Source organism: Leuciscus leuciscus (genome assembly GCF_965113295.1).
Source record: "Leuciscus leuciscus genome assembly, chromosome: 2".
Classification (NCBI taxonomy): Eukaryota; Metazoa; Chordata; class Actinopteri; order Cypriniformes; family Leuciscidae; genus Leuciscus; species Leuciscus leuciscus.
Genome location: NC_138726.1, coordinates 11,399,777 through 11,425,747, shown reverse-complemented (window position 1 = coordinate 11,425,747; position 25,971 = coordinate 11,399,777).

Below are 25,971 nucleotides of genomic sequence, written 5' to 3'. Positions count from 1 at the left end.
CTAGCAGTGCAGCAGCATTTTTGGCTGGGGGAATTCCTGGAGGGACTTCAGAGCCAGTCACTCCCGAAGATCCAAGGGCCTTCATAAAATGTAAGAGGTTTACATATGTGTTATTTCTTATATAGGCTATTTTTGATATTTCCATTTATTTTACTTTGGGTTGGGTTTTTTGTTGGTCCCAACAGATTCCGATGGTAATATCTGTCTTTTGGAGCCTCCTGTCCCAACAAAACCTGCAGGCAGTTGTAAGTAGCCTACTCAATACACCAGAAATTATGACAAATAGTGTTATAAAGTGTACTCATCTTCACAGGACGATGGGGATAATGTTATGTGTCACATCAAACAATCTACACATTCAGATTTTTTCACATTTTTATGTGGAGTAGAATCTAAGTTTAAAGCTAAGTATAAATGGGTAGTCTTATCTCTCCCCCCGCCCCCAAAGTGGAAGAACAGCAGGAGGACGGTCCATCAACTTCTGTTGCACAGATGAACAGAGTTCAGTGATTTTCAGTAAATGCCACAGTTTAATTCTGTAGAATTTGTTTAGAACTACATTATGTAACTCTAATCTACTACTGTATATTCAGTTGCCAGTTAAGGAGTTAATAGACTTCATCTTATTTAAAAAATTAAAAAAAAAAAAAAAAAACAGTAAAAATAGCAATATTGTATTTATTAATTAAAGATTAATTTTATTAATAAAAATGTACTGAAAGAATGAATGAGGTGTTTAAACACCACTTCCTCTTTAAAAAAGGGGAGGAGACCGAAAAAAACTCTGGGTTTACCGAAGAAAACCTGCTCCCGGCCAGGTTAGGTTCACAGAGTAAGTTACCATGGTAACTGACTCTGAGTATAAGTTACCTCTCTTTCAGAAACGGGCTTGACTTACTCTGCTTTCTCAGGTTTAACATACCTCCCATCAGGGCCGCGGGAAGTGGGGGTGCTGCAGAATTGTAAATGCAACGCATATATTTGTTCATTAAAATGTATAATTTTTTAGCATTTAGTCATTTATTTGTAATAAACACTTTAAGTGGGCTATTTAAAAATTGTTATTTATATGTTAAATTATCTTTTTAAAACATAAGCGCAGAGTGTTACGTAATATTGTGTGTGTGTGTGTGTGTGTGTGTGTGTGTGTGTGTGTGTGTGTGTGTGTGTGTGTGTCGAAAGAATTTGCCGCAGCTGCTCAAAAAAAAAAAAAAAAAAAAAAAAAAAACGTCAAAAACCCCACTGTCAGTGTTTTGTAAGGAACAGGCAAATAGGCCTATGTAAAATATAGCAGGAGACATTTTAATTGTTTACTAATAAAACAGTTATTTTTTATGTCAGTGTCGGCTAGACAGATGAAGTTGACGACTCGCGATCTTCGCAGCGCCAGTGAGAAATGCACATTTCATACGAATTACATAAGCAGCGCAGTCTGTTTTCTTTCGTTTTGAATTGTTCTGCTTAAAAGTAGACATTTCAAGCTATCTATATGTCTCAGGTCTGTGAGGCAATAGGCTACCTTATAGGCCTACGCTGAGTTTCATTTATGAGACGAGCTCCAGGTTCGCCAGCGCCTCCGTATCCTGATTATTTATTTTCTAATAGCCTATATTTAGGCTACTTCTTATTAAATCCTGACAATTTGTTGATGAAACATCGATTAAAATTAAGATACAATTAATACAAAACGAAATTAAATTTAAAGACAGGCTTTGTGCTTTCAGTTTGAGGTCTCTGTGAAAGTTTTAAAACATTATTTTAGTGCCGCTTTAGAGCGCTCACGTCCGTAACGGAGAACTGTCTGTAACATTTTTTTTTTTTTTTTTTGTGAAATAAATTTCTAAAAAAATGCGACTTAGTCCAGTGCGACTTAGGCTATAGATGTTTTTTTCTTCCCCGTGGCGCATTTTGTGACTGATATGCGACTCCGGAGCAATGAAAATAAAAGGGACTCCGGAATAAAAGCAGAATCAATAAAAGTAAAAAATGTGCTGTGCAGTCAGGTTTGAGTGTGTGCGCGTTTTTTGAGGAGTTTTATAGTCTTGATATTGTTTCTTATTCAAAAGTGGTGACGCGACGCGACTGATTTATTATGAGTGTTGGAAACAGTTCTGCTGTCTAATATATTTGATGAATAAAAGGTTAAAAAGAACTGCATTTATTAAAAAATATATATAATTTCTAATAATATAAATCTTCTTTACTATCACTTTTTTTAAAATCAATTTAACACATCCTTGCTGAATAAAAGTATTGATTTATTTAAAAAAATAAATAAAAAAATACTGACCTCAAATTACTGACCAGTAGTGTATATTGTTGTTACAAAAGATTTCTATTTTTTAAAAAATTGCTTTTTTCAATTTTTTTTTCAATTTTTTTTTTACATTTTTATTCATCAAAGTATCCTAAAAAAAGTATCACAGGTTATGAAAACATATTAAGCAGCAGAACTGTTTCCAACTTTGATAATGAATCATCATATTAGAATTATTTCTAAAGGATCATGTGATAGACTGGAGTAATGATCCTGAAAATTCAGCTTTGCATCACAGAAATAAATGATCATTTAAACCAATTATTTTAAATTGTAAAAATATATCACAATATTACTTTTTTTTCTGTATTTTTGATCAAATAAATGCAGGCTTGATGAGCAGAGGAAACTTCTTTCAAAAACATTAAAAATACTAATACTTATACTTGCCCTGTAATACATGTATTCTTTGTTTTAGATGTTATTAACTTAAATTCTTATGAATAATAAAAAATGTTGTAATGTCTATTTGTTATTTATGGCCTGTACGCCTCATTATTGATCTGAGCTTCTACATCTTGAATTCGAATAACATTCGATAAAACATAATTGCTGGATTATTTTGACTATAATAAATAAGCAGATGAAACATAGTAGGCCTATACACTGTTTATCACAGATTACTTTGGACCAAAGTTACCATATTATAATTAATTATTATATAGTTCTATTCATTCATTTTATTTAAATTAGCACTGGTTAAAATGTATAAAGCATGAACAAGATATGAAACAATATTTATTAATAATACACAGTTTAAATATCACAAATATCAAATTGTATTTTCATTTGCGTCCTATGCTGGCTAATTACGATGTTTAACCTGTTATCATAATGAAATTCATGCATTTATTTATTTGTCATTTAAACTGATGCAAACAGGGAAAGAGAGTAGAAAACACTTATTATCCTGTCGCCCCCTCTAGTGGACAGCATTAAGTATTACGGCCTTCATTGCTCAGATAACTCAAGTCGATGGATTTTTTGGGAAAGTCTGACCAGTTAGAAGCAAGTTAGACCAGTCTGAGGGTCTGAGCTGAGTTTGGTGAAGCATCAAAGTTCTAGGCGGAGTCAATTTCTCATAATAATAATAACAATTAATCCCAAACCTGGTAATTTTGTCAGTATTTAATTTACGTTCACTGATTCTGGCTTCTCTCTTTTCTGTCTCTTTCTTTTCATGTGAACTGAGTAGGCTACACATGCTTAAATTCAAAAAATATAAACTTTATTTCTATTCAAAATTATTTATAGCCCATAGGCTATATGTCACACACGCCTACCTGCCTTTTGATGTAAATAAAAGACTAGAGTGGTAAATGTTACGGACATATTATCATGGTACAGTTCAGCCTATTATTGATTTTTATTTCCACTTCCCTTTTATCCAAAGAGACGGAACTATTTGCACTGTATTTATCAATGGGAAATATGCTAATATAATCTGTCATATACTGTGGCTCACATTAATGGGGTTGCTTGCAAGTCGCAGCAGCACGAATTACGTGACCAGCAACATATTTCTAAATCAAATAGTGTGTGTAGTTAACAGTGAGTGGTGGTTTCAGACATTATTTCATTAAAGGGCATTTGTCAGTGCCGCACTCGTAGCCTACTGACTCTTATTCTGCCTGACAGAAAGAAAAGCTCACAGCTTACTGAAGGCGGAGCGGTTTGACCAATCAGATGAAAGGGGCGTTTCAGCGCCGCCCACGTGTGCAAATGAAATATCGAACCCATAAACCGACTTGTAAACGAAAAATGAAAAATCTAGCCAAAATCTAGCCAAAAAAACGAATAAACGAGCTGGTTTTCATTTCTCCTTATTCCATTCTAAACAGGAAATGAAATGATCAAAAAGTGCACGGACCCTATGACTTAGCACGACGGTGTAATAAGTTTATATACACTAGATGTCGCCTTGGCTACGGCAGTTTGGAATATTCTGGGCTCATCTGATTTTTTTGTACATAGCATAACCTACTTTGTTATGATTTTAGTATCATAATGATTAATAAATGCACGCACAATTATCATGAACTTGATTTGAACAAATGCCTATCAACTTGTGTGTGCAAAATTCAGAATTAAATGAATGTGCAGCAATTTGTACAAATAGAGAGTCTGTAGGCCTATACTGTTGTAGCCATTAAATAAGCGCATTTATTTTCATATTTGTTCAAATGTTATAATGTTATTTTTTTTCCCCATGTATGTTGATTTATGAAAAGTGAACAGCACGAGTAAAAGTGAATTTCGTTTTGTATAAATTGTATCTTAATTTTAATACATTTTTCATCAGCCTGTATTTAATAAATAAGATCAATAAGATTTAATAAATAATAATAAAAAAATGATAATCTTGCATTGCACGTTAACTGGAGCGCATCTCATCCTAACTTAACGAAACTCATTGTATGCCTCACACACACAGACATGAGAAATACATCAAATACACAAAGCTTGAAATGTCTTTAAACGAAATAATTCAAAACGAAAAGAAAAAGGCTACTCTCTGATTATGTAATCCATTATGTGCATTTCTCTCTATACGGCGATCGTCAACTTCATCTTTGCAGCCGAGTCGACACTGTCAGAAAACACTAGATTATTAATAAAAATCAATGCACGCGTCACCGGATTTCCAAATGCACATCTTGCTTGTTGCACCCACACATATATTATGTCGAAATAACGAGATATTATGTTGAAATAACATTATTAATAATAATACATATTTTATAATATTTGATTGAATGCTGAATGTTGTTCAGTTAATAAAATGAAAACTTTAATTGTGATCATTAAAATAATTGAATATGAAATATTTAGTGGCCAAGTTTTGCTAATTAATTAATTTATATATGTAAGGCATTCGTTCCAATCAACTGCCGCAGCCAAGGCCACGTCTAGTGTATATATCTATGACTTGGCACTTCTGGGTAAAGATGCGATCAGTCAAATGAAATCCAATAAACGTATAAATAAATATTCCAAATGAAAAAGCGATGGGAAATGTCGTCCAATTTTCTAATACTATTATTTGATGACAACAATACATTTGTAAAAGAAAATCCAGCCATTTCTGTTTTTTTAAAGAAAAAAACCAAGCTGCACCCTTTTTTAAATGTCATCTTTCATTCCGAAAGAGAATAATGAACGGGGCGATGTGCAGATTGTAAATCTTAAAAAATGATTGAATGATTTTCTTGTGTCATTATGATGAAGAAACAAGTCCAAAAAAAAAAAAAAAAGTCGAAAAAAACCATTTGTGGAAGGCATCCGATGAGTGTCAACCCGGCCAGATCAGCAAGTGCATCAAGGCAACCACGATTAGCCGGTGCACCAGCCAGCAAAGTGATTCAATGGTTCATAGGTGTAGCTCGCAGCCTCATCGCCCTACCCTCCACATCCTAAAGAGTGTACAGGCTGTTATTTATATAGGGCAGATAAGACCTGTGTTTCTCTTCGACGGTAACTGTAAATTGAATTGAAGCTGCGATTTTTGAAGTTGTATATACTCGCGCGGGCAAATACAGATGTGTTAAACACGATAAGAACACAAATTCTACCTTTATTCGTTAATACAGTCGGTATTTCCCACAATGATTCTGCTTTGCTATTGGCCACGTCACGATCAGTAAGCGCTGCTATTGGTGGTCACGATTATTAAGTACGAAAATGAAAATTCTGTCAGTAATTCCTCACCCTCATGTTGTTCCAACCCCTTCGTTCATCTTCGGAACACAAATTAAGATATTTTTGATTAAATGACTAAATTGGACTATATTAAGGATGTGTTTAATGAACTTTTCTGGGCCAGCAAGTTTCAAACCCTTAGAAGCCTGAAGAAGTCTCGTTCCGAACACATCGCGATATTTGGCATCAGTTCACGTGTGTCAGATGTTGGTAAGTAGTAAATACGCTGTCCGAATAATGTGTGATATATAATGTATTTTCTGTTTGTCGATATTAATCAGATTAGCTCACGTTCAGTCACGGCATTATATCTGTCATCTCCACTGAGGCTTTGCGTTTTATTGCTTTCTAATTCAAAACAGGGTGATTAAGTTACACTGCCTGTGAGCATAGGCCTAAAGACCTTAAATCAGTTAATCATATTCATATCAGATTAAAAGTAGTACAATTAGTTCCAAAGTTGTATTTGTAGTAGAAGCACAGTACAAACAACACTTACCATGCTTTTACCACATTAACATTAGTTTTACTGTGGTAAGTGTAGTAAAAAGACAGTAATCACAAAACTTACCATGCTTTTACCACACTGTATTGGGAGTTTTAATGTGATACTTATTGTAAATGCACATTAACCACAACGCTTACCATGCTTTTACCACAGGAATGATGTAAAACAACATAATGATATTTTATTTTCTCTTTTTTCAGCTGAAAAGACCAAAAGGACCTTTCGGACTATTATTGTTTGAGGACAAGTAAACGGAGGAGACCGACAGCTGCAAAGGCAAATATTCGCAATGGTATATACATGTGTTGGTTCGAACCCTAAATCAAACATTTTATCAAGCATTTGTTGTTTCTTAAACCTTTTCTCGCAAAACCCATAGCCCAATCAGTACGAAGATAGTCTGAAAGTCTTAATAATTCACAAGATTTAACAAGTTGTCAAATTCGTATACGATACTCGTACATATTTGTATACTCGTACACACACTGTCAGAAAGTTGATATTAATTGCATTGTATTGATTACAATTAGTGATGCACCGATGTGAAAATTGAGGCCGATACCGATAACCGATATTAATATTGCTGTTATGGCCGATACCGATATTTGCCGATGTCGATATCTCTGTATAGAAAACAAATTTGAATGATTATCAAATAAAGAGCTATTTTCCAAAACACTTTTTTTTTACTTTAGAAATGACTGATATTGGGCACCTTTACCTGTGTGCAAAATATGTCACATACGACACACATGCATTATACTGCATTGCATATACAGTAATGTGTGCTGGTCAACTTGTCTAAAATTAAGAAACCCTTAGAAAACAGTAAAAAAAACACACAAAAAACAGGAACATTGTGTAAAATTAAGATAGGCTACTTTATTTATTATTCCAATATCCAAATATCGAGGGCTTGGAACCAGAGGGGCGTAAGTGGCATTTGACAAACTTTACAGGAGAGCCAAAACAAAATTTTGACCACACTTCAATCAACTGTATTTATTAACCTTCAACCACAACATTGCAACCACATACATACTTATATGAGTAAGTTCTTAAGTGAACATATTATGGAATATTAACACGATGAACATATTCTAAAACCTTGCAAAATCTTGAAAATATGGCAAAAACATCAAATACGCCTTTTTGGCACCAAACATTTCCAATTCGTCTAAAGAAAAATAGGGCGTATCTGCTGATCAATGCAGAAATGATTGGTCAAAACATTGGTTAAAAACACTCTAACTTCATAACTTTTCATTTGATTTAAAATACTGCATACATAGTCATTTCATCATTTCAAACTGTTTAACATTTCATTTCTAACCGTTTAATTTCAATTCTCATTTATGAGTTCACATTCATGTCAAACAGTTTAACATTTAATTTCAAACAGTTTAATTTCTCTTGTTTATTACACATTTCACTTTTTAGTTCACTTTAGTTGAACTAAAAAGTTCACTCACTGCCCACTGTCAGAGTGTTATAGAACTCTGCATAACAGTGAGGAATACTCCCATTGGTGCACAGGGTGAGTAGGTCTTTTTTCTTTAAGGCACTGATCACTGGAGGATTTTCATACAATGAGCTGGGGTGTGTGGTTCTGGTGCCTCTTGTTGCCTGTTGTGCCACCGTCAGTTTTCGGAAGGTTGGGGCGGTGAAATCATACTTGAAGAAGATTGTTTTTGGTTCATCTTTCGTGTAGCGGAACCATTTAATCTTCTGCCAATGAACTGATTGTCCCTCCTCATCTTTTGTTCTGTTTTTGAGTATGTGGTTGGAGAGGGACTTGAAGTCCAGAAAGTCCTTGTGTTCAAGTTCATGTACACTGTATGGGTCGTTCCTTCTTGCCATTCTCACAAGTGTGTAGTAGCCATCAGTAAATAGAAGTATGGGAGTAAATAGAAATGGGAGTAAATAGAAACTTTTCTTCTTGCAGTTTCCACTGCAGCATGCACACTATCACACTCCATGTCTAGTAGCCATCCATGATGGCTACTACACACTTGTGAGAATGGAAAGAAAGAACGACCCATAGTGTACATGAACTTGGACACAAGGACTTTCTGTACTTCAAGTCCCTATCCAACCACATACTCAAAAACAGAACAAAAGATGAGGAGGGACAATCAGTTCATTGGCAGAAGATTAAATGGTTCCGCTACACGAAAGATGAACCAAAAACAATCTTCTTCAAGTATGATTTCACCGCCCCAACCTTCCGAAAACTGACGGTGGCACAACAGGCAACAAGAGGCACCAGAGGCACCAGAACCACACACCCCAGCTCATTGTATGAAAATCCTCCAGTGATCAGTGCCTTAAAGAAAAAAGACCTACTCACCCTGTGCACCAATGGGAGTATTCCTCACTGTTATGCAGAGTTCTATAACACTCTGACAGTGGGCAGTGAGTGAACTTTTTAGTTCAACTAAAGTGAACTAAAAAGTGAAATGTGTAATAAACAAGAGAAATTAAACTGTGTGAACTTAAATGTTAAACTGTTTGAAATTAAATGTTAAACTGTTTGACATGAATGTGAACTCATAAATGAGAATTGAAATTAAACGGTTAGAAATGATCAAATTAAATGACTATGTATACAGTATTTTAAATAAAATGAAAAGTTATGAAGTTAGAGTGTTTTTAACCAATGTTTTGACCAATCATTTCTGCATTGATCAGCAGATACGCCCTATTTTTCTTTAGAGGAATTGGAAATGTTTGGTGCCAAAAAGGCGTATTTGATGTTTTTGCCATATTTTCAAGATTTTGCAAGGTTTTAGAATATGTTCATCGTGTTAATATTCCATAATATGTTCACTTAAGAACTTACTCATATAAGTATGTATGTGGTTGCAATGTTGTGGTTGAAGGTTAATAAATACAGTTGATTGAAGCGTGGTCAAAATTTTGTTTTGGCTCTCCTGTAAAGTTTGTCAAATGCCACTTGCGCCCCTCTGGTTCCAAACAATGTGTAGGCCATACATGTATTTTTTAGAGCCAGAAGGGCGTAAGTGGACATACGCCCCTCTGGCTCCAAACAATGCTCAAACTTTTGTGTTAGGTCTTTGTTGTTTTGTTGCTTTATTCAATACAAGTTGATTTCTGATGCGTCTTTTTGGCACAACTAGATAGAGCTCATCAAGACCTTTAATTTGATATATAGAACTCATTTTCGCCCAAAATGCCACTTACGCCCCTCTGGTTCCAAGCCCTCGATATGATACTAAAAAATACCACAGGGAAAAGGGCTTCTATTTGTGACGTGCTGTCTTTGCGTTTGAACATTGCACATTTTAAACAGGACACTCATTAACTGAATAAATGTTAGCCAATACAAACATATTTATAGAAAACAGTTGACAATGAATAGACAGGAGTCCAATAATAGCATAACGAATCATTCTTAAAATAATAACAAGTAGCCTAGGCTATAAGACCAATCCGACATGGGCTGTGTTAACAGTAAAACGTCCGTCATTTAACGAATTTTAAAAACACGGATGGATAATACAAAATACTTTCTGATATTTTGACAGAAAAAAAACAAGCAAGAACAAAATTTAAACTTAGCCCGTCAATTTTTCATTTTACAATTATCTTCTCTCTCTGTGTGTGCACGCGTCCGTGTTTGTGAGAGAGAGAGCTCGCGCAGCACTGATACAACGGTAGCCTACTTTTTAATCCACAAGTAACGAACGCGCTAGTTTTCATACAAAATAAATATGTAACATAATTAGGTAGGCTACTTTAGTTATTATTAATACAATAACGTAACACATGAAGGCTATACGTTTCTCAACACTGAGAATGAATCAATAAACGCCTGTTTCTCCACTCGCGCTTATCAGTAATCCACAAATCACACGTGCTGTCACTTTTGAGAAAAATCTAATTCGAACGGGTATCAAATATCAAGCAATATATTCAAATATCTACGAGTCAAAAAACGATCAGTCAAAAATGTGTCATGAAGAGGAAAAAAACATAAGTCGCACTGGACTGCGTTAACAATGTTACGGACGGGACAGTTGACTTGAGCGCTCTGAAAGCGCCACTAAGACTGCTTTAAAACTTTCACAGAGACCTCAAACAGAAAGCACAAAAAGCCTGTCTTTAAATTTAATTTCGTTTTGTATTAATTGTATCTTAATTTTGATAAATGTTTCATCAACCAATTGCCTGGATTGAATTAAATAAGAAGTAAATATAGTAGAAAATATTTAATCAGGACACGGAGGCGAGGGCGCGTGAACCTGGAGCGCGTCTCATCAATGAACCGAAATCTACCTGCCTCACAGACCGGAGACATATATAGAAAGCTTGAAATGTCTATTTTTAAACAGAACAATTCAAAACGAAAGAAAACAGACTGTTCTCTGCTTATGTCATCTGTATGAAATGTGTATTTATCTCAGGCACATTCACTACTGCTAAGATCGAGTCAGCATCGTCAACTTCATCTTCAACTTCACACGTCAAATGTCGGCCTGTTCACATCGGCCATATTTTGACATCGGAACGATACCGATGTGTAAAAAAATGACCATATCGGCCGATATTATATCGGCGGCCGATATATCGTGCACCACTAATTACAATTATTACAAATTGGTCCCCGTCTGTTTATGTTCCAGTGATACATGACGTCTCTCCACACCTCATAACCTACCTCTGTTTGCAGGGGTGGAAAAGCTTATCTTACTTGTCACATGACATCAGATACTCGATTATTTTGTCATAATCAGACCAGTTACACTGCTGATAACTGTCCCGTTTGCATGTAAATCATTTTCACATGATTATTGCTTGCTATTAAAGACGTACTTTTATTCATAGAAATGCCCCCACATATCAGTGAACTTATAATATAAAAATGCTTTTAAAATTTAATTATTCAACACTCTTTACAGAAAAAAATATCCTACAGTTATACATAAACTGACTATTTGCAAGTAATGTATTAAAATTACCTTCCTTTCCGTCTTGCAGGATTACTTGGTCCTTTTTTTTTTTTTAAAGCTCTACAATATCAAACTCAACAGCTCTTTTAAGAGCCAACCCTCACAAGAGCTACTAGTGAGTCGCAGCGAATCTTGCCGGGATCAGCCCTTCCCAGGTAAAGTTTCTAGAATATTGAAATCGGTATTTACTCATCAAATGCTCTCTCCTGAATCGCCGCCGCTAGAGTTCTTACGAGATCAAGAAAATATGATCATATAACAGCGATTTTATCATCACTGCATTGGTTACCTATAAAGTTCCGTATTAATTATAAGGTATTGCTACTGACTTATAAAGCTCTAAACGGCTTAGCTCCAGTCTATTTAACGGATCTTCTATCGCCCCTATAATCCATCGCGCTCTTTAAGATCACTAAATTCAAGGCTTTTGGTCATACCTAGGATATCCAGAACCACCAAAGGAGGGAGAGCATTTTCACATTTGGCTCCAAAACTCTGGAATAGTCTTCCTGATACTGTTCGTTGCTCAGACTCGCTCTCCCAGTTTAAAACTAGATTAAAGTCGCATCTCTTCAGCCAGGCATTCATATAATCCTACAGTTCAAACTACAATCCGGCCTGTAGCTCATAAATGCCAGAGGAGAACTGGCCCCCGACTGAGCCTGGGTTCTCCCAAGGTTTTTTTTCTCCATTAGGTCACCAGATGGAGTTTTAGGACACCATTAGGTCACTTGATGGAGTTTTTCGGTTCCTTGCCACTGTTGCCTTTGCCTTGCTCAGTTGGGGATATTTTGGGGATATTTAATTTAATTTTATCAATCAATAAATTCCTCTTGAAACAAACATTGTTGTATTATTTTAATTTAATACTGTGAAGCTGCTTTGATACAATCTGTATTGTGAAAAGCGCTATACAAATAATAACTTATTTATAACTGTCTTAATTTATGTTTCAAGAACAATAGTAATTGCACATAGAGTAAGTCGAGACTTTCTTGTTTTACAGCAGAGAAGGAAGACCAGTCCTTATATCAACGCAAGCTAATCGAATAAGTCCTTTGTTTCGGGTGAGGAAGGAACATCTGGTGCCCAAAGAAGACAGAAAGCTGCACGAGTCCATTGGTATGTCTTGTATTGAAACAATGCTGTAATATGTAGTACATAATTTGATGTTGACAATTTTACATTGTACAGGTTATCACTTGGTTTTTGACCAAGTGAAGCTCTTGAAACAAGTGACAGGAGAGTATGTAACTTGTCTGGAAAGTATCAGAGTCGCATTTGGCACGCGTGCCTTAGGTTGCCGACCCCTGGTCTAGCCTATAGTCTATGGTACCAATCACGTTAGTGAAGCCTGAGTAACATATACTGTAATCGGCATGGTCATGAATGCATGATCTTCATAAAAAATTATGATAGCCTAAAAAAAAACTGCTTAAAAAAAAAACTGCTTTACAACATTGGGTCTTAAAGGTGCTGTATGTAGTATCACATTAAAATGATCCACTTTTCGGGTTTTGCTATTACCTCTGAAAGCAAGTATTCTTATGTTTATGTGAAGGTGCCGGGTCGGATTTACCGCGAAATCCAGTGACGTCACCTGCATGCGCAGAGCGCTCCCGAGCCTCTCGCCTCGTCTAGCCTATTGATTTTGCACTCAACAGCGACGACACTGCAACTTATGACATGGACTTATGACTTATGCAACTTATGACATGTCTGATAACACTAAGAAACGACCTGCTCCCAGCACAACACAGACTCCAACACAAACTCCACTTATTGATAAAAAAAACCAATAAAACGTTTTTTTCTTTCTGCTGAAGCTCGTATTAAAGGCCAGACGTGAATCGGATGAACTTCGGGTGAAAAAACACGGATCAACATCGGCAGGGCGTTTGAATCATGGAGAGACCTTATCTACAAACCTAGAATGTATACATTTCCTGAAGAAAATGTGAAGTAGTGCTTGCAGTGGCAAAATTCGGCACGGTTGATAGGGTTCCATTCTTATCATGGGACGAGCATGGAGCATTAGTTCAACGTCAAGCTGATAAAAGTAGCCTATTATTGTAACGTTGCAGTGGGAGTTTACCTGAGTTTCTAGCATGTTGTGGGATGCTCTCTCTGGTGTGTTGCGTGACGCGTCTCAGTCTGGCCGGTATTCCACAGTGCTCGCTCATAAATTCGAGCACGCGCAAGAGCACGCGCTTGTCAACTTATTGGTTGCAATCTGAAACATCACCGCTAGAGGCCGCTGAAAACTACATACAGCTCCTTTAAGTGGCTTGGAAATGCCACAAAAAAACCTAAAACTGTTTTTTTAAACCTAAAAGCGCCAGGTAAACTCCGAATGACACGACAGACAGCACTTTCCATCAAGTTCTCCGCATCTCCAATAGTGTAAAGGAAAGAGCCACTCGCAAATAATCTTAAAGCTGCCGTCGGCAACATTTTTTTGATCATATTCAGTGTAATCGACACTATAATCCGACAGAACAACATAAATAAGGTGGTTTTAGAAAAAAACCCGAGCTTCTAACTCCACCTGGAGCGTGTTATTTGTTTTCCAAAAATCCAGCGCTCCCGCTTCATCAGGTCCAATCAGCGCAGGGGGGTGTGAGATCTGACTGTCAATCACAGGTCGTGCACACGCCACAGATCCCCCTCACTCGCACATGTTAATATCACACGCACACGCCACGCCTGAAGTTCGCCTGGAGATTGCATGAAGCGTGATGGCGTAGAGAAAATCTACTAACAAGCTTCCAATTCCTCGGTTATTGCTATCTATGGCTAGATTAGCCAGGGCAGCCTACCTCCGAGTCCATGGTGTTGATAGATGCTGAAGAGACGGACGCGTTCACAGAAAATCAGGTACACACGCACAGTGACGCACTGACGAGCACGACCTCGATGGGAGGGTGCTCGCTGGTAGTGGGGAGGGGCATGAGAGTTGTAAACATTCAAAATTTTGGCTAATCGACCCAATCTGCCAGACTTGCCGACGGCAGCTTTAAGGCAATGCAAACAGTTTGTGCTGTTGTTAAAGCCCGACTCCGACAAGTCGAAAATAAGTGTGCGTTTCCAACAAATGAATCATGTAAACGACAATCTCACCAGTCACGAGAAAAAATATATATCTCAGAAAGTGCACTATTGTAACGCAAAATCTCAGTTCTTCGTACCTCAGGGCCCGTTCTTCGTACGTCGCTAACTCAGTTAGCTGGATTTGATTATTGGCGATTTGGCATGATCTGGGATTGTTTGGTTCTTCGACGCTCATCCTGGACTTGCTGTCATAGCAACAGGTGCGCAAGCTTATTTCATGTTAACAGGATTAGATCCCGGCTTCATAAGCGCTGGACTTCCCGTATCAGCTCCGCTTATGAAGCCGCAGTCTAATCCTGTTAACATGAAATAAGCCTGCTCCCGAGCAGGTTTAAGCTTGCGCACCTGGGGCCCGTTCTTCGTACGTCGCTAACTCAGTTAGCTGGATTTGATTATTGGCGATTTGGCATGATCTGGGATTGTTTGGTTCTTCGACGCTCCTCCTGGACTTGCTGTCATAGCAACAGGTGCGCAAGCTTATTTCATGTTAACAGGATTAGATCCCGGCTTCATAAGCGGAGCTGATACTGTACCAGCCATTTGGATTATAGACATACTTAATTTAATGCAGCAACAAATTATTTACAGTGTAGCAAGATGATTTAAAACTCATTTACCTGTAATTAAGGTGTTGCTGTTACTGGTCCCTGGCTTTAGGTCTAAAGGCCTATTTATACTTCTGCGTCGAACTTACGCCGTAGCTACGTCGTAGGCTGTGCTTAGCGCGCGTACCCTTTGGCGTACCCTGATGCGCACCTCTCCAAAAATGTAACAACGCGTCAATTCTACGCGGACGCAAGCGCTGTGATTGGTCTGCTAGAACCCCTCCCTCGGGTTTCACATGGTCCCTCTGCATGAGTAATTGCGCGTCAACGCGGACAACGACACAGAAGTATAAATTAAAACCAACGCGTTGCCTACAGCGTAGAGGCTCCGGCGTAGGTCCGACGCAGAAGTATAAATAGGCCTTAAGGAAGAGCTGCCCCCAGGAATGCCCTCCACAATGGGTCGGTTCTCATTTAGCCCAAGGGCCAGCTCTTCTGCCGGGGTATAACGTGGGGGTGCAGGACCACCACCTGTTTTTTTCTGCTCCGCCTTTTCCTTGGTTGCAGATAACCATTGTAGCCACAACGACATCTGCTTCTCGCGTTAAGTGATCATATGGGAAGACACATCGTCTTGTGTCCGTACTGGTTAATAATTGCCCCACGAGGAGCAATTTGCCAGCGCCAGTTCGGCTGGCCTCGTGACATTCCAGAAGACACACACACACACACACACACACACACACACACACTCGTGGACTTTCAACCAGAAACCCACCACGAGATGCAACTGAAGCACATTTCCATATATGGACTTCCACATAGTAAAATTTCATTTTACCATTCATTACAAATTTATAATAGAGGTGTGGTTTGCTAGAGTAAAATCTTTAATTCCCAAGATTCATTGAAAGGAAATCACTCCATAGTGTCTTGTAACTCGAACCTGGTCATAAACTTTTATGGCTCCAAAGCTGCAACTCATCCAGCTCCTTTACAAGCCAACATTCCAACACCTTAACACACATGGAACATTTCAGAGAAAACTCTTCAAATGTTTGATATGTATTCCTGTGTTTCTCAAGTGTCTTCACATGCCATAACGGAAATACTGACCATTTTATTGTGTGTTTAAGCAAGCTTTATTTGTGTGTAATGATGCATATGAACATAATGTTATGTGTGTCCAATATCTACCTGTAATTCTTGGTATCTGTCTGACCGCCCTGTTTTAATTCAACCAGTCCCGCACATAGTATTACAGTAAGATGTATTGTTCCAGGTGTACAATCTTAAGAAGAAATATGAATTCTTTCTCTCATAAGACATATGGTGAAAGTAGGCGTTTTCTTCTTCACACAAAGAGAATTTTCCCGCTTCAGAAAAGACAATCTGATTCGCTGTCGTTCCAAGAGAAGGCGTAAACAGATGTTTGTTAAAAGGCAGAAACCCCCTCATCTCTCTTCTTCTCTTCTCTCATCCTTCCAACTCAACTCATCCAACTTCTCTGGACCCTCTTCCTCGGCGCAGCGTTTCTCCAAGGAACATCTGAAGGAGGCCCTGGCCTTCTCCTCGGACCAACACATGTTCGAGTCGTAGCTCCCGTTCGTTGCAACTAAGATTTCCAGCCTCTCCCATCCCGGGAGACGAATCTGAACTTTTCCGGTAACGTTAAATTCAAGTGAGCCTTTACATCGTTTTTCGAAACGACCCAGAAGAAGAAGCTAGACGCAAACCAGCCGGACACGCGCACGCGCGTCCCCTTTTCAGCATCACACTGAAAGAGTACCACATCTCGCAAGTATATTGATTCCTATAAAAGCTGTTCCAGGTGTCTAGGTCTTAGGTCTGTGGTTTAAGTTACCCTCTATTTTCTTTCTTTCTTTCTTTCTTTCATGTCATTCATTCCGATCACGTCATGCTATGTTTTATGTTTTTGTTCGGTTAAATGTGTGTCTGTTTTCTCGTTTGCAATTTTACGTACGTTTATATTTGTAGTTTATAATCTCTAGCGTGTGCCATTTTATTAATAAACCCATTTATACTTTTAACTGTCTCTGTGTTTGAAAACCCACTTTTTATAAAGTCAATGAAACAAAAGATCTATAAAGCTACAGGCTCTATAATATTAGACTACATTCAGTAGTTTTAATTAATAAACTCAATAAAGTTTAATGTTCTTGGCCAGAACCTAAACTTTAGTGGAGTTTGTGAATACCCCTTCTTAACTGTACTGACCTTACATCTACTCGCTGGCCGAGTTAAAGGTTTGTCAGACCAGTTACAGAACGAGGCATTTCCTATAATAAAAAAATAAATAAATGTACATGCGACTTATGAATTATGACCATGTGTCATAGATATTAATATCCCAAGATTCCCCATATTCTTGAGCTAATTCATATTTACCCAGATGCATATTCGCTACATTTTGGTGGAGATATTTCGGGCAGTTTCAAACTTCATTTTTGTGGGCAAATTCAGTTTCAGTTGAATGTGTATTATTGGTATTAATAATTGTAGGCTATACGCGCGTTTTGAATTGTGAGAAAAGTCGCCAAGGCGAACTCACCCAGCTGATGGCGGGCACAAAGCCAGCCCAGCTCTGCTAAAACTGCAGTTCATGACATTACATCTGTCTCTGTAAAGACGAAACAAAACTCTTTGCAGTTGATACATGTAACATGATTTAAACCGACTAAATGAAGACGAAGGATCTCTTTTAGGACGAAGACGTAAATCTGATAGTTTTTCAGTCGTAATAGGCCTTATTAATACGTTAACGGTAAACTCCTGGTCAGAAATTGGCCTCGCGATCCAATTTCGTAAACCTACGCAAAAATCATAAAAGTGCTATTTTGATTAATGCTTATGGGAGATGAGCAGATGATAAGTCCTGCTCACAGCTGTTCTGATGCCTGGTGTGCTCACAGCTTAAGTAAATAGATGTTCAACGCCTGTTTGCTCACAGTTTCTAGTGATTAAAACACGAAGTTTTAATACCTGTTGTTATTGTAAACCATGTATAATATGTAATTGGAGGCCAGTTTTATGAATTAAGAAAACGGATGATAATCCCTGTTCTCCTTCTTTAAACCGTCTCATGTGTATAATATATAATGTGTAAATTGGAGACCAGTTTTATGAATTAAGAAAAGATGATAATCCCTGTTCTTATTCTAAAACCGTCTCAATGTGTAATGCATAATGTGTAATTCCTGTTAGTCACATGTTGTGAAACTCGCGTCAGTCTTCCGCATGCAACAGAAGCGCAAAACACCACGTGATTCCAAAAAAAAAAATCTGCTGAATTACGCCACTGACCGACACTAGAGGGCAGCCTCTAAGTCTGGGGCAGTTCTCAAATTACGCGCCCCCAACCGACGTCATCCTGCGTGAGCGTCGCCTCCCACTGACGTCAGCCTGCGCGAGCGCAACTACGCCATCTCGTGGCGTTCTAAGATAATACCTGCTTTCAATTTCTTTTTCTCTCTGCATTCATTTTCTCTCTCAAATACTTAACTGCATTCAAGCTTAGCTTATGCTGATATTATTTGGAGTTAGACAATTACTTTTTCTGTTTTCGACTGTCACACTTTAAGTAAAGAACCAAAAAAAAAAAAAGGAAAACTTTTCGAATTAAAAACTTAGATTTGATTCACTCAGTTCATTGATAGGTCCACCTAGGAAGAAGCACGCCACCGTGTGGCGATCTTGGGTCGACTTATCAATATCTGTTTAACCCCCAGTCTGCAATTGAAGTGTCTCATTGCCACCCTTTTCGTTTGATTATTTTTATAATCAATACTGATAACTTCAATGTTATTGTAAGGATTATGGGAAGTCATTCTGAATTTCAGTTTAATTAATTTTAGTATTGATACATCACTGTCATCATTCTAATTTTCTTTCCTTCCTTATTATTATTATTTTGGACCTCTCATTGCATGCTTATTTGAATTTTAATTTAAACAAGTTTGCATTTTTCAAATTGTGTCTATTCAACCAGGTGGACCACTGAGAGGAAACACGGCCCTCACCCTTGTGGCACAAACCCACTGCCGGGGCCTTTCCCTCTGCCTGCGTCTCAAACCTGTGTTGTTTATTCAAATTTTATTTCATTGATAATTATTTTTCTCTTCCCTCTTTCTCCAGTCTCTCCAAGGGGGGGGGGGGGGGGGGGGGGTTATTCTGATAATTACAACCAATTATCGTAATTTCCTTTTTGTTGTATCATTGTTTTAGTAAAGCCTTTGCCTCTGACTCCTGCATACATATTTACTCAATTTGATGAAACCAGAAAGCCTTAATTTACTTTAAGTCTAACATTTTAATCCCTCATTGTGTATCTATTGGCAGGACTCAGTCAGTGCACTGTGGTGATCCGAAAGTCATCCCTGGTGGTTTCCAGTGGGCGGGGATCATCTGTCTGGCGTTACTGACACTGCGCTCTGTCTGGTGTTGGAACCGTCGGAGGGTCTGACCGCGCTCGCTGGTTTCCACCTGGATGACCTCTATTCACCCCAGGTAAACTAAAATTTGATAGAACCCATCCACTTATTAGGAACCACAGAATACTAGCTATTCCTTCGGGTGTATTTTAAGTGCTTGGACTCACCTTTCTCTCTCTAAAACACACCTTCTTTCGAGGTCCTGTCCCGATAACCCACGCATCTCCTGGCCCGATCAGGAACTCTCGCAGTGTTAATAAGGCTTAGGCCTCTTTATTTTATTTTATTTTATCTTATTTGATTTATTTTCCTTAAATAACGCTCCCCGTGTTATTGTTTGCGACATTTCATTGCAGACCAATTCACTTCCTTGTGTTGTGTTTCCCTCTGATCTTCCCTACCTTCAACCTTGTCTATTTCTCCACTCTGTTGTGATTTGTTTCTTTCATTTCACTTAGACACAGAACCTAAGAGAGACCCCAGGAAAAGCTGAATAATAGAGTGACGATCAAAGCGGGCGTCGCTAGACGACCCCCCCAGGCTACCGCCTGTCCAAATTTCTATTGTGGGTTTCATCCATACCCACGAAATTGGCTCAGCTAACTGTCGGCATCAGTTAGCCCCGAAATTCTCATAAACGGCATAGCCCGTATGAGTATAGCTCATTAACCCTAAAACAAACTTGCATTGTGTCTCTTTTTGTGTGTGCTGTGCTTCTCTCACCACAGTAAGCAGAGATGTCGAGCTAACCCAGAAGTACGACCACGAGCAGCTGGCCAAAATCTTCGGAAAATCGCACTCAACCTCGTCACCAAGGCCTGGGCCAGCGAAAGGCTCAGCCTCGATATGGAACAGAAGGCAGCCGCACTACAGCTCCAGGCCACAGAAGCCCGGAAGGACCGAGCCCACACACCGAGTCGGCTAGACCAGCCAATCTTCCTGACCGAGGAAGAGGACGAGACGGACACAACGCTACAACAGGAAGTTGAAAGACTTCAAAGAGCCCTGGACGATCTTCGTCTGCACACAGATCAAAGACAGCAGTCGGAGGAAAACACCCGGAAGGAACTCAACGAAAGGCTCCAACGGGCTGAAGCTCTCCTTGAGAGAGCAGAGACTAAAATCCATCAGCTCATTCAGCGGAGACACGATCTCGAAGACGAACTAGACATGGTTCGCAGAGAACTGAGACATGCTTACAGTTTCAACCGCGACCGGGAAGGGGAAGAACATCTCACACCATTTCCCCCTTCCAGCGAGTCTGCGCCTTTCAGCCACACACCCAGAGCTGGAAAGGGGGGCGAAAGCCCACTGCACAACACCACGCCTGTCAGCCAAACACCAAGAGCTGTAAAGGGTCAGAATCCTCTCCAGACGGATTGGGCCCCCAGCAACAGCTCTCGTCCAACAAACCTCAACAAGATGGCCAGAAACATTCCTACGTTTGCCGGAGACTGCAGTGTTCATGCGTACCTTCAAGACATTGACTTTCACCTGCAAACTGTCGCCAACGCGACAGCTTGGGACAAATTGTACCTGGTAAGAATCACCTCAAGCAGAGAGGTGCGTAGTTTTCTGGATCGCCAACCACAGCCTGTCAAAGCAGATTACAAGCAACTGCGACAAGCGTTGATCCGCGAATTCTCTGACCCAGAATCAGACCAAGGGTTTATCACGGCCCTCGACGTGAAACAGGCCCGACTTGAACACCCACACTCCTATTATGACCGACTCCGACAAACGTTCTTCGGAGCAACCAACACACCAGATATGGAAGAAGATATAACCTTTAGAACTTTGTTTCTGCGGAACCTGCATAGCACCGTGAGTAAACATCTCGGCGTGCTCGTCTGCCCACGAACCATGTCTACTCGAGAACTCAGAGACTTAGCCCACAAGGCTTACACCAAGCAAAGGGCCATGGATGAAAAGACGGTAAAGACACACACAATTCACTCCGTCTCTGAGCACCGCTCAGAACCAGACAGCAGGTGGCGGCACGACTGTGACGGTGCCCGTCCAAAGCGTCGGACCGACCGCTCAGAAAGATTCTGGAACCAGCATCACCCGCCGTCCAGAACTCCAAGCCCAGACCGTCGAACCTGTAACCACTCTCTCCAGAACACTGGTGAGGCAGAGTCTTCTTACATCACAGATGAAGACAGTGCAGCCACGTCTGACACAGACACAGAAAACGAACACTGACACCTACTGCTTCAAGGTCCTGACTGACCTGCAGTTGAGTAACCAAACCAATGTCTGCGCCACCACTTACCCCTCCACCACCCTCGCAGGCCATCCGAGCTCACTGACAACCAGTGCCTCAGACAGCTGTCTGCCACCACGCACATGTTGCGTTCACAAGACTTCAATACGCATTGTGCACCTGTTGCCATCACAGCGCCACAGCTCGTAAAGCCACACAGCACAAGGGGGGGGGGCCAGGCGTAACAATGACGCCACATGTGCCAAAAAGCCATGCATGGGACATCAAAGCATGTGGCATACCAACCTCAGCGAACCAAAAAGACTGTCCTAAACCAACTAAGGACCTCCATCGCTGGAAATTTTTTTTTTTTTCTCCTTCTCTCTCTCTCTCTCTCTCCCTATCGCCTCTAACAGGATGCAGGCCGCAGTGGTTCGCGAGAAAGCAGCCACACTCACCAGGTCTGGCATCCGACATCGCATGGAGAAAGAACACCCCCGACTCCTGACTGCCAAGGCAGGACTCACACTCAGAGAAGTCTAGCACGGTGATGTGCATCTCCACGGTCACCGACAACGCCCTGACACTCGTTGTGCCTATTTGTTGTTCAACGAATTCCATCCCGAATTTCGTTTAACAAAAAGGGGGAATGTAGCCACAACGACATCTGCTTCTCGCGTTAAGTGATCATATGGGAAGACACATCGTCTTGTGTCCGTACTGGTTAATAATTGCCCCACGAGGAGCAATTTGCCAGCGCCAGTTCGGCTGGCCTCGTGACATTCCAGAAGACACACACACACACACACACACACACACACACACACTCGTGGACTTTCAACCAGAAACCCACCACGAGATGCAACTGAAGCACATTTCCATATATGGACTTCCACATAGTAAAATTTCATTTTACCATTCATTACAAATTTATAATAGAGGTGTGGTTTGCTAGAGTAAAATCTTTAATTCCCAAGATTCATTGAAAGGAAATCACTCCATAGTGTCTTGTAACTCGAACCTGGTCATAAACTTTTATGGCTCCAAAGCTGCAACTCATCCAGCTCCTTTACAAGCCAACATTCCAACACCTTAACACACATGGAACATTTCAGAGAAAACTCTTCAAATGTTTGATATGTATTCCTGTGTTTCTCAAGTGTCTTCACATGCCATAACGGAAATACTGACCATTTTATTGTGTGTTTAAGCAAGCTTTATTTGTGTGTAATGATGCATATGAACATAATGTTATGTGTGTCCAATATCTACCTGTAATTCTTGGTATCTGTCTGACCGCCCTGTTTTAATTCAACCAGTCCCGCACATAGTATTACAGTAAGATGTATTGTTCCAGGTGTACAATCTTAAGAAGAAATATGAATTCTTTCTCTCATAAGACATATGGTGAAAGTAGGCGTTTTCTTCTTCACACAAAGAGAATTTTCCCGCTTCAGAAAAGACAATCTGATTCGCTGTCGTTCCAAGAGAAGGCGTAAACAGATGTTTGTTAAAAGGCAGAAACCCCCTCATCTCTCTTCTTCTCTTCTCTCATCCTTCCAACTCAACTCATCCAACTTCTCTGGACCCTCTTCCTCGGCGCAGCGTTTCTCCAAGGAACATCTGAAGGAGGCCCTGGCCTTCTCCTCGGACCAACACATGTTCGAGTCGTAGCTCCCGTTCGTTGCAACTAAGATTTCCAGCCTCTCCCATCCCGGGAGACGAATCTGAACTTTTCCGGTAACGTTAAATTCAAGTGAGCCTTTACATCGTTTTTCGAAACGACCCAGAAGAAGAAGCTAGACGCAAACCAGCCGGACACGCGCACGCGCGTCCCCTTTTCAGCATCACACTGAAAGAGTACCACATCTCGCAAGTATATTGATTCCTATAAAAGCTGTTCCAGGTGTCTAGGTCTTAGGTCTGTGGTTTAAGTTACCCTCTATTTTCTTTCTTTCTTTCTTTCTTTCATGTCATTCATTCCGATCACGTCATGCTATGTTTTATGTTTTTGTTCGGTTAAATGTGTGTCTGTTTTCTCGTTTGCAATTTTACGTACGTTTATATTTGTAGTTTATAATCTCTAGCGTGTGCCATTTTATTAATAAACCCATTTATACTTTTAACTGTCTCTGTGTTTGAAAACCCACTTTTTATAAAGTCAATGAAACAAAAGATCTATAAAGCTACAGGCTCTATAATATTAGACTACATTCAGTAGTTTTAATTAATAAACTCAATAAAGTTTAATGTTCTTGGCCAGAACCTAAACTTTAGTGGAGTTTGTGAATACCCCTTCTTAACTGTACTGACCTTACATCTACTCGCTGGCCGAGTTAAAGGTTTGTCAGACCAGTTACAGAACGAGGCATTTCCTATAATAAAAAAATAAATAAATGTACATGCGACTTATGAATTATGACCATGTGTCATAGATATTAATATCCCAAGATTCCCCATATTCTTGAGCTAATTCATATTTACCCAGATGCATATTCGCTACACCATAAACAGACAAACAGACACATCATTTAAAATGTCTTTGCTAAAAGAGACTAATCAGTAGAAGTAGAAAAGATTACCAGTTTGAAGAATATTCTTGTACTTCACTTTTACTTGTTCCCATGTTCTAGTGGGTCCTGAGGTGGCTCTGACATTAAGCAATTATGAAATTATTAAAATACAAGAATATATACTGTAATAAGTGATATAACCATAACATGGAACACTTACGCATTTAATTTGTCTGTTACTTTTTGCCAGCCCTCTCGAGTCCTGGCTTTTGCACACTTTGATTCCCAGTGTTCCCTGGCGTTTTAATTATATTTTTCAAACTCTGCATACCCTTCCAGTAAAAATTCCTGCTCTGCTGCGTTGAAAAACTGAGCGCGCTCTTTGGCCATGGTGAGCAGCCAATAGCAGCGTTGCTGATCAATGTTTCTACTATCGATACATATCCCCTTTTAAACCAGAGCGTGAACGCGCAATTATCTCACTAACTCAATCCAGCTATACTAATCATATCCGGCAGGTGTGTTCGAAGAACCAAATTAGTCAGATCATGATTAGCACGATGATATCATCTTGGATGTCTCGTTTGATCTCAGATGTTTTAAGCAACGTACGAAGAACGGGCCCCAGTTGCTATGACAGCAAGTCCAGGATGAGCGTCGAAGACCCAAACAATCAAATCCAGCTAACTGAGTTCTTCGACGCTCATCCTGGACTTGCTGTCATAGCAACTGGGGCCCGTTCTTCGTACGTTGCTTGAAACATCCAAGATCAAATTATGAGACATCCAAGGTGATATCATCGGCCTAATCATGATCTGACTAATTCGTTTCTTCGAACACACCTGCCAGTTATGATTAGTAGAGCTGGATTGAGTTATCTGAGATAACTGCGCGTTCATGCGCTGGTTTAAAAGGGGATATGTATCGATAGTAGAAACATTGATCAGCAACGCTGCTATTGGCTGCTCACCATGGCCAAAGAGCGCGCACAGTTTTTCTCCGCAGCAGAGCAAGAGTTATTGAAGGTTATGCAGAATATGAAACCTTAATTAAAACGCCAGGGAACCAGGAGAGAGGGCTGGCAAAAAGTAGCAGACAAATGAAATGCGTAAGTGTTCCATGTTATGGTTATATCACTTATTACAGTGTATATTCTTGTATTTTAATCATTTCATAATTGCTTAATGTCAGAGCCACCTCAGGACCCACTAGAACAGTGTTCTTCAACCCTGCTCCTGGAGGACCCCCAACACTGCACGTTTTCTTTGTCTCCCTAATCAAACACACCTGATTCAACTCATCAGCTCATTAACCCATGTGATAATGAGTTGATGAATTGAATCCGGTGTGTTTGATTAGGGAGACAAAGAAAACCAGCAGTGTTGGGGGTCCTCCGGGAGCAGGGTTGAAGAACACTGCACTAGAACATGGGAACAAGTAAAAGGGAAGTACAAGAATATTCTTCAAAATGGTAATCTTTTCTACTTCTACTGTTCTTTGTCTCTTTTACAAAAGAAAAGCACCGTTAAATGTGTTTGTCTGTTTATAACAGCAACCAAGAAAAAGGCTGAGCTGAAAAAAAACAAACAGGTGGTGGTCCTGCTCCCTCACATTATACCACATTATACCCCAGCAGTAGAGCTGGCCC